Here is an 11,090-nt window from a genome sequence, read left to right on the forward strand (position 1 = left end):
TGTACAGTGATGATATTGTCCTGTCAGAAATTCAAGTTAGTAATGTAAATTTCTTCTTAATACTATACACAAAAAATACTTAAGAAGAAATATGATGATGTGTGTGTATGTGTGTGTGTGTGTGTGTGTGTGTGTGTGTGTGTGTGTGTGTGTGTGTGTGTGTGTGCTGTTGCAATATGTTCCACATATATGCATTGTGCAGGGGTGTCTAGCCATTCACAGTTATTGCATGAATATCTGTCTTGAGATACCAACTCATGGACAATGTCTAGGTGTCCACTCTAGGCTTCCCGATGAAGGGGGGTATACTCATCCTCATCCCTAGTATTCATATGAGTGGCCTTTTTGGAAAGTAGTCTCCACACTGTAGTAAGCTGCAAGGCAAACACTCTAACACTGAAGCACATTACCAGCCCAAGGATTAAGATTCTTGTCTGTAATTTGGTCAAAGCTATGTCTCTTTATATAGGCGACTAAAAATGTATTTACTAATTTCAAGTAAATACATAAATTCTATTTCTATCTCTTTTAAAAAGTAAAAAAAAATGTTTGCTCTGTAAATTGATTCGAAGCATGGATTTTGCGGCTAGCTAGGTCATTGCACATCTCTTTTCCTCTCTCTCTTTCATGGTTCTTATAGACAATATGGTTGCTCCATAATTATCCTAATTTATTTTGCTTTTATGTTTTTGGTTGCATCATTTCACTTTCTGCTCTGCCATTTCCCAAAATAGCACCACAGAAACAGAAAAATCCAGAAGTGGTGCTGTGGCTCAAGTGGTAGAGCGCTTGCCTTGATTTGAAGAGCTCAAAGACAGTGCCCAGGCCCAGAGTTCAGGCCCCAAAACTAATTTTTAAAAAAAGAATCTAAATACTTGATAACTTTACTAACAGATCTGACTGAAATCAGTTGAATCACACTTTTCCTGTACAATGAAGGAATAGGTCCAGGCTAGGAAAGCAGCTAGAGAAGGCAGGCAGATTGTAGAAGATTGTATCTGTGACAAAACTTTTTGGAAAATGGAATCCAGGATTACTTACTGGTGATTCACTTGCACTTGAAGCATGATTCTGAAATATTGCTTGCTGATTCTGAACTATTGCTTTGATCATTATAATCTCCAAGAAGAAAAAGTGAAATTTAATTGATAGCAAAGGACTACTAATACATTTTGACTTCTCATTAAGCATCTTCAATCATCAAAATCACCTGAAGACAATGGACAGGCTTATTTTTAGATGAAAACAAGTGTCTTTAAAAAAAACAAGAATTTAGATAGTCATACAAAGGACTTCTATTTTACTACTGCATTATACATTTTTTCTAATGTTGCATATCAACCTTAGAAAGCTACTACAAAGCTCTTAAAGCCCATATGTTTAATAGTGAGTTATCTTACACTATAACATGATATTTCCCAAATCATTTACATAAAAGGCATTGTTTCCTATTTTCTCATTCCCAGAATAAGCTGCACATGAAGACACCACTGGTCCTCATTTTCAGTCTGTACCTTTGAATACTGAGGAAAATCGTTCCTCTGCTCTCTATCAATTCCCTTCTCTCCAGTTAGTATAATTTAGAATAGTAAAAATGGAAAAAGAGAAAATAAATCATGCTGAAAAAACATATGCAGAAAATTCACCAGATTTTTCTGACCAGTTCAACCAATGTGAACTATTGGAGAAATACATTGATATCCCATTCCCACTGGCACACAAAGTCTCTGGTTAGGTAATTCTGACGAAGACAAGGAACAAGAGAAAAAAGTAAGGAATGGTATCAATTGCAAGAAAAAAATGGAGTAGGATCCAAGCAAATTTCTTCTTTGGGATGCCGAAATTAATTGGCTTACTATGGTTCAGAGACTACTTTCCAAAAAGGCCACCCAGATGAATACTAGGGATGAGGATGAGTATACCCCTCTTCATCAGGAAGCCTAGAGTGGACACTTAGATATTGTCCATGAGTTGGAAGCTCAAGGCAGATATTCATGCAATAGCTCTAAATGGTTGGACACGCCTGCACAGTGCTTACATGTGGAATAATACCAGAGTGGCTTTTTTCTTACTTCATCATGATGCAGATACCAATGCCCAAATTAAAGGCCTCTTGACCCCCTTGCATATTTCTGCTAGGAATAGAAATAGCAAAGATACCTTGTATCTACTTCTGTTGATATCAAAGCAGGTCTGAAGAACAACTTGGAAGAAACTGCATTTGATATTGCCAAAAGGATAACTATGTATCACTACATCTTTGAAGTTGTGGAAGGCTGTACAAATTGTTCTCCTAAGTCGTAATAGTTTGATTAAGTTTCTTAAATTTCAAAAATGCCAGTCCATCCTTTGTGTCCCTACAAATTTTTTTTCACAATACAAAGCAACAGCAATATCTTACTTTAAAAATGCATGGATTCCATGGTATTCTTCAAAGTGAATTGCCTGACTTTGATGTCAAAATGTATTCAAGAGTTGTTTGTATACATCTATAATGATTTCTGCAGAGTTTGTGATTTTTTTTTTTAATCAGAAATAATTTTAACTTATCTGTTGAAATGAATAGTATAGACACTAAAGATGTTCCTGGTGCTTTTCTGAAAAAAGTATATCTATGTTTGTATAATGTCCAAAATCTATTTCATTCTCTCCTAGATATAATAATTTGAATTCGACATTATTATATAATGTATATGTTCATTAATAAATGTGTCCTTTCAGATTGCATTCCACATAGAAGAAGTTTAAGATTCCTTTTTTTCCTGAGTCTTAATATTATTTTATTTCTTTGGGATAAAATGACAATGTTATCTAATTTCAAGTTTTGTAAAGGTTATGCTATGTAAAGCCTTTCTAAGGTGAAGATTTAATAAAACGATGACAAACTAACCTTTAATTCTATGAATTGCATGTATTGTTACACTTGTATTTTTGTAATCAACTTTTTAATAACTGTTTTTCATTTTTTGCATCAGAAGAATGAAAAATAAGTAATACTTCACAAATTTTCCTATCATCCTTGTGCAAGTGCCATGTTAATCTCTGTATTGTAATTTGGGTAGACCTGCTTCTGAAGCATGTAGAATCCTCTAAATTTAAGTAATTAATGTAATGATGCAATCTTATACAGGCATATATCCATGGATGCCTATTTGTAAGAAGGAACCCTTATTGTTCCTAAAAATGCTATTGATCTTATTTCTCTAAAATTCTGTGTATAGTGGAAAAAAACTGATATCGTTTGGTCGATTCCTCACATTTACAATTTTTTTGTCAATGACTATTTTGTCGTTCTCCTTTTAAATTTGATCATACTTTGAAGCCTTTACAGCTAATTCCAAAAGTGATGGCTTTTCAAGTACTTATTTATCAACTGAGTTAGCTTTGTGGAGCTAATGGATTCAAAGTAAGCCTTGCTTAAGAGCTACTTCTAAACTTCTGCAGCTTAAAATTTCCCAAATGAGGTCTTGCTGGGACAAATGTCTACCTGAACCTTTACCCTTCTTCCATGTAGGAACAGACCAACCACAATATCTTACACTGATAGCATAGATTGTATTACTGAAACAAAGCTAATCTTAGTTACAAGGGATCATAGAGAGATGAACCGTTTAGACAGAATTGTTCAGAATGGAAGGTATTTTTTCAAAATATAATTGTTTATTATACTTATTATTTCAAAAGTAGCTAAAGCCAAGAAGGTGAAAAAATTGTTCATATGCATGACTACCTACTGTCCTGGCCTGTCTGTCATCCAACTAGGCAGGAACTTACACTACTGACGTTCTATCACCAAATATTTCCATTGCTCCTGGAGCAGTCCATATGTTTCTCCTGGATATTATGCCTTAAATTAGTAATGTTTTAGTCACAGTGTTTCCTCTTGCCTCTAGGCTGTAAATCTACAAATGGTAAAGCTTTAAGTCTAACTCTACCAAAAACTGAGGTAGAGATAATGGAATAATACTTTAAAACAGAGTTGCCTTTGATTCCCTAACCACAACACAACAATGCAAAACAGTTTTTACATTATATATACTTATGTATTTTATATTTATATGTGCTGATTTTAAATTTCACACAGTGAATCTTAGTAGAATTGATAATTTGACAAATATATTGACATTTATTCCCATAAATGGATTGGAATATAAATAATTAGGTTTAGAATATATATTAGAATATAAAAAGTATCAATGCAATATCTTTGCTATAAACTTGTGATACCTTCTAAGTGTTCGCGGTCTTCTGAATTCACATGGTAAAATAACAGTATTTTTTTCTGCTAATCTATAAGGGATTTTACTCTGATGCTTTGTTAATTGTTTTAACTCGCTGGTCCCAAGGTGTTTTAATCCATATTTCTGAAGCATTTATTACTGATTATACCCAAATTTTGCTGATATGATGTCTAAAAGCTATTATTCTTCTGCAGGACCCACGGTCCTAGGATACCAGGTCCCAGTTATCTGCACAATCAAATAACAAGGGCAAGACTTCTCACATAGGCCCATGAAACATGCCAGCAGAAAATAATTGAAGACTCATCTCGATTTCTCATTTCCTATAACATTTCAGGGCCCCAATTCCTTTCAAGAATTAGCAGTAATCAATTGTGAAATGCAAGGCAACTTAAGATGAAAGATGAGATCACAAAATCTGAGAGAAAGTACTGTAATTCAAACTTTCAATTTACAGATGACCAGCCCATATGAGTGAACAAAATAACAAGTGAACAAGATTATTTTTAATACCCCTCTCCTAATGATTAATGAAAGATTTCAGTGCAGCCAAAAAAATAGTTTGTGGAATGATAGATCCATAATTGGCTACGAAGGCTAGGAAAACTTGATCTAGAGGTAAAATATAATTTAGAAAAACATTAACTAAGAAGATCTTCAGTGCTTCAAAACACTAGTACTTCAGTAAAACTAGATTCTGTAGTATAAAAATGTTGTCATTCTCAAACCAATGATAACCTACATTTAATCTCCTGAAAGTATATTCATTTTCAAATAAACTATTTAAGATCACATTTGCTAAAATAACACTTGACAAGTAGATGATAGTGACATTACAAGGTTTTCAAGTGTAGGGAGCAAGTTACAATAGAGTTGATTTACGTACCCAGCACTAATACCAAACAAGTTCAACCATTCATTAAAGTGTAGAAATAGTACCCCCCACCATTTGTGTTGTTCAGTAGGTGCCTTCCAGAAATGTGTTATATAGATCAGCCTCCCATATTTCAACTCAAATATTAGCTAATAAAGTAAATTTCATCACATAAGAAGGTACATTTTAAAAAGTCACTAATAGTTGCCTTATCATATGTTGTTTTATGTTTTCCCTATCTGTCTTACATAGTAAGAAATACGACTTTAAGTCTTGAATATGGGTACTGGTGAGAGATGTGACAAACATAAAATCTGTCTTCTATTTCTATCATATTCCTCTAAGTAGTAAATTTTAGTTTTCTTCTTTTTCCAAAACTTATAGGTAGTAGAAAAAATTATCCTACGTAAAATAAAATAATCGCACACAATTGTACAAAGCCATTTATAAAAACTGGTAGTTAGGAATAAATTCTAAGCCATTTTTAAACTTTCTTGTTGACTAAAGATTAATCTTCCAAATGAACGAGAATAAAATCATGTCTAAGTGCTTCACATCTCCAGTCTTGCAAATTGTTATTGCAGATGAATGAATTGTGGAAATATAAGCTGACATATCTTCAAGTATATGTGGGATTGAAACAAAGGTGGAAGCTTCAATGCTTGATAAGAAGTGTACTCATTATCTTGCCCATTGTAACCCCTCTGTACAGTATTTTCACAATAAAAAAATTAAAAAAAGAAACTCATGGAATGTATATAAACCTTTCAAAGTATTAACAGACAGTTTAACAGAATGACTATCAGGAAATTGAAACCAGAGAGGAACAATAGTAAAAAATAGAATGAATGAAAAATGGAACAAGGGGCAAGTACAGCTAGAATACTCAATGTACATATGTAATAAAGGAAGTGGAAAATCTGAACTAAATCTTGGAGAAAGAGTTGGTTGAGACTGATAGAAGGAGTGACTCTGATCCAGGTGCATTAGACAATTAGATGGACATATTAATTGTAACACACTTGCACAATCTTTTGAAATTCAGTTAAAAAAACACAACAAACAAAAACACTCAAAAATCACAACCAAACAGCAATCTCTAGAGAGTATGAATATGACCTCTCAAAATTTTAAGCAGTTAATGAAAGGCAGTCTTTGGAAAAGCAAACAAAGCTGTTCAAAGAGGGCAGTTTGGGGTAGGGGAGAATTTTGAACAGATTTAAATAGATTGTCTAAGGTAATAAATCACCTATATCTACTGCAAATATTTTCTTCTGCGAGTGCTCTTTATCTCAACTGGATACTCCAGTCCTGAGGCACACTTGATAGCTTGTGAAGACAGAATGGAAGAAATAAGATCAAGAACCTATTACTCCACTGGAGAGAAAACAGTCCTCTATGTTTTCTCTCAATCTCTTCACTCCTCCATTTTCATACTTTAAATAACATCAGGTGATTTTGAAGTATATCTTTCCTTCTTTGTTCTCACAAAGGAATTGTTCAAAATAATTCATTAAATATTATTTGCCATTATTTTCTATCATGCTGTTTACTTGTCCAAGCGAGTTCATTAAACTTCCCCTTTTCATTTGGTTGCCACGGAAACCCAACAACAATGTTAATGAGTACCAACACTAATGCAAAACTTTGTCTCCAAAAACCAGTCCAAGAACCTATAATCACAAATATTTAGCTCTAATTTTTTCTTTTTTCTTTTACCTTGAAATCTTCTTGTGTCTAAAGTGCCCACAAAAATAAGTACTTTACCACTTTTTGGTTCAATCACTTCTAACCTCAAAGATATATTTTGCTAACAAGATGCTTAGAGGAAACCTAAGAATACTCCACTTTTATCTTCCCTCTTAAGATTCTCCTTAGATGCCATATCAGGACCAGTGAAGTTATTCTTTGCAAAATTATTTCAATAGATATTTTTTCTCTTGGTCTTGTATTTGCTCAACAAGATGTATGGAGAAGAATAGAGTTAAATCACCGATTCCTTGGATGACATTGTCTGTTACAAAGGACAATACTTCTATGTCCTACTTCTATGTCCTACTCTTAGCTCTTGCCTGATTTCCAATTTATTACAGCTTCTTGGCTTCAAGTCTAGTGAAGCGGAAGGACTATAAGGCGTCCTCCACTGCTACATCTTCATGGTTTCTCTTTGAAAACTCTTTTATTTGGAGGTGGAATTTATTTTCATGTCTTCATTCAATTTGTTCTGCATTATACTGAGCCAAATAGGCTCTGTAAAATCACTTTAGGTAACAAAAACATTAAGACAATCTATATCAAAAAGTTTTGGCCACCTCCACTGGTGAAACCAATATGCTTAGCTAGGGCTTCTAATAACGTGTTTTCTTACCTTTTCAGTTTGCTCAATTCTTTTCTGATCCTCAAACTTTTTGGCTTATGTACTAAGAGAAGTCTTCACTATCTCATGTTAATAAGGATATTATATTTTTGAGCTAAGTAGAAATGTGAAGTCATTGGTTTGAAGTATCCAACTAGATATTTTTCTGTGTTTCAGTGCTTCTCCTGCAAAGATATTGTGGAAAGTGTTAAAACAGAAAAGTGTAAATTCAATATGTTCTTTCATTGTGAAGGGCACATTCTCCCTAAATATTTTGACCCAAATTATTTTTTAAGAGAATTACTGTTTAGTAATTAAAGGTCAATTCATAAATTTTGATGTCTTATTTTTTTTAAAAAAAACTTTGAATTGTTTCACACAATAAGAGTATATTTCCTGGGTAAGGATAATTCTCATGGGAACCTACAGGATTTACAGTAAGGTTTGTGAGGTTTGTTTGTTTACTGTGAAAATGAGCCAGCTTACCCACATTGCTCACTCTCAGCTAAGTCGCCATGGATTTCTTTGCATGAAAGCCTATTTTCCCAAGCAATTTTAAATTTTCTTAATAGGCTAAGTTAAAAAGTTTGAACAATTAAATTTTACCTGTCATAATTTTAAAACTCTTTTGAAATTCCTTTATCAGAATCGCGAATTTACCCATCCTAATTCCACCTTTACCATCAAAAACAGTTAACATGTTGTTTTCATGATATAGTATCCATGAAACTATTATTTTCCAGCGGCTTTGTTATGCATATATATGAACATATAAGCTGATGCTGAGCAAAATGAACTCCAAAATATGGAAAGAGATATTTATTTGCAGTTGTTGTTTTTATTGTACTATGTGGTTTCTATTTTCCTTGGGTTTTTCCCCTATGGTTTATCTCCGACTGTGTTTGATTTTGGTACCCTGTGTATTGTGTATACATTTACCTTAATTAGGGAAGGGAAGAGGAACAACAAAATAGCGAGACAAAGGACAAAGGGGAAACCAATGCAATAGCAATACTCACAAGCCAATATGTTGGAAATGTACATTACAACTTGTGAGGGGTTTTGGGGTGAAGGAAAACTGTGAGAAAAATGAGAGGGGATAACAAGTTTGAAAAGTTATGTATTCACTGCCTTACAATTGCTAAACCACTACACATCACTTTCACATTAAAATTAAATTTAAAAAATCAGCTGCATGAAATAAAATTTCACTGTATTGCTATAGTAAATATTATTCTGTATGTAGTAACGTTAAAAAATCAGTACTATTTGTCATCTAATTTGAATTAATTACCCCTTCTTTTTCAGAGGGCCATCTACTTGAATGTTATCCAACTAGACACTTTTTCACAATATACTTGCCAATATTTTCAAAAAAGAATAAATTAGTACATTCTCATACTAAAATCGAAAACTGTTTAATTCTATAGAAACCTATAACTGTTAAATTCCTATGACTAGTAACCACTCACTTTCATATTCTGAACATTCCATACCTGAGAGATTCAAAATAGTACCTGTTTGCATTTTATGTAATTCTGCAATAGATGCATTTTCCAATGAGGTGTTAGAGAATGTGAAGTGAACAGAAAAATAGCCATATTCTGGTTAGGATAAAACTATAAAGCATCGGTTATAATTAATTCTTCAAGAGTAAGCAATAGTTTATCACATTAAGCTATTATTTCTATGACCATCAATCCCAAAATTTATGCCATGAAGTCATCCTAGACCAAGAGTTTCCAACTTGTAAGGTGCACCTCAAAATTCCCTTAATTCACATCACAAATAACTTATCTCTATTGGGAAAAAATACTCCACCTCTGTTATTGTGATGCCCTCCATGTTCTGGAAAGAACACCACAATAAACTGGGTTGCATCATTTTTCCTCCACTGGTATTCTTGCAAAAAATATTTATATTTATACTTTTTTAACTATCATAGATATTCAGGATGCTAAGATCGGAAGATTACAGTTCAAAGCACACCCGAGCAGGAAGGTTCCTTAGATTCTTATCTCCAATAAATTTCCCAGCAAAAGCCAGACACAAGTGGTACTGAGGTTGAAGTGGTAGGGCACAAGCCTTGAGCTTAACAGGCTCAGAGACAGTGTCCAGGTCCAGAGTTCAAGCCCTATGACAAAGCAATAAAACAAAAACAAAAATAAAAACAAGCCCCAAACCTAGCATTTTTCTCATAGTATACAGAAGCACATAATTAAGGAAATTGCTTCCTGTGTTACATACAGGTAGAAGAAAGAAGATGTCACACAATTATTCTCTTCATACCATGTTATATTAAAGCCTCAAAAAATTGCTTTTTCTAAATTTATAAATTAATATAATCAATTTGTTGGCATCTTGGTCTATATTATTCACATTATCATTTTATATATGAAGTGTTGGTATTATCTATTAACTGAGTTCTAATTATAGCTCTATTGAAACAATATGCTAGGCAAATATAATGCAAGAAATATTTGTAAATTTGTCAATTAAACCTTCTACTTAAAGAGAATTTTGTAGTATCCTGTAGAATATGATATTACAAACAAAACCAAAATATTTATTTGAAATCTAAACTCTAATTTAGCAAGATCTATAAAGACCTACATTAGATGAACATTGCTATTCCTCCAGGCTTAAACTTTTGTAATCCTTCATCCTATCATTGGAATCTAACAGAATGATAATTACTTACTATTTCAAATTTTGGTGGGAATCATGAACCATTTTGCATCTAGGAATGTTCTGTAATGAAGAGAGCATTTAAAACAAAACTGAGGAGTATATACCAGTTGCATTTCAATAGAAAAATTGGCTTCTCAAAACATAATGAAGAAATTAACCCAAACTTCCAACTGTGTATTCCTTTCTTGTTTAGTTTGTTTTATTAAGACAACATTATACTACCTGGTCCAGGGAAGGTATCAGTAGTAATTCCAGTCTCTAATCTCCTGTCAGTCTGAGTGCTATTGCCCCACCAAAGTTTCTTGGTTTATTTAGTTATTTATTTGTTTGTTTATTCATTTTTTGGGTCCATTAATGGGGCCGGACTCTGGGCCTGGGTGCTGTCCCTCAGCTCTTCAGCTCAAGGCTAGCGCTCTACCACTTGAGCCACGGAGCAAATTCCGGCTTTTTTCTTTTTGCTTATGTGGTGCTGAGGAATTGAACCCAGGGCTTCATGAATGCAAGGCAAGTGCTCTACCACTGAGCCACCTTCCCAGCTCCTTCTTGGTTTATTTAATCTTGATACAGCCTAGCAATTCTGAACTTCTCCAGTGATATTATCCACTAGACTTCTCAGACTGTTCATGTACTATTTTCAAAGATGTTCTAACAATTGACACAGGGTATGAACATTTTCAAATGCACCTGCGGGGTCTCTGATTCATTCCTCCATGGATACAATCCCTTTAATATTGATTACTTGACTCTCTTACTATCTCTGGTCCCTACATACGTAATATTCTCAAACTCTTTTGAAGAAAGTTCACTTTAGGACTTTCTACCATTAAAAATTATCACTTGATTCTAGTCCTACTCAGGACATATTTTCTATTGTTTTCTAACTTTTCTCCATATTCTGAGAGTTGCTTCATTTTTGTATATGTGTGTG

At 33.5% G+C, this 11,090-nt stretch overlaps 1 pseudogene; it reads right to left on the reverse strand.

Annotated features, from left to right (window-relative positions):
• Positions 1–2,982: 2,982 nt before the first annotated feature.
• Positions 2,983–3,079, reverse strand: LOC122121534 (annotated as a pseudogene).
• Between the last annotated feature and the right edge of the window lie 8,011 nt (positions 3,080–11,090).

The sequence above is a fragment of the Dipodomys spectabilis genome, unplaced genomic scaffold (genome assembly GCF_019054845.1).
Source record: "Dipodomys spectabilis isolate Male_0828 unplaced genomic scaffold, ASM1905484v1 ptg000189l, whole genome shotgun sequence".
Classification (NCBI taxonomy): Eukaryota; Metazoa; Chordata; class Mammalia; order Rodentia; family Heteromyidae; genus Dipodomys; species Dipodomys spectabilis.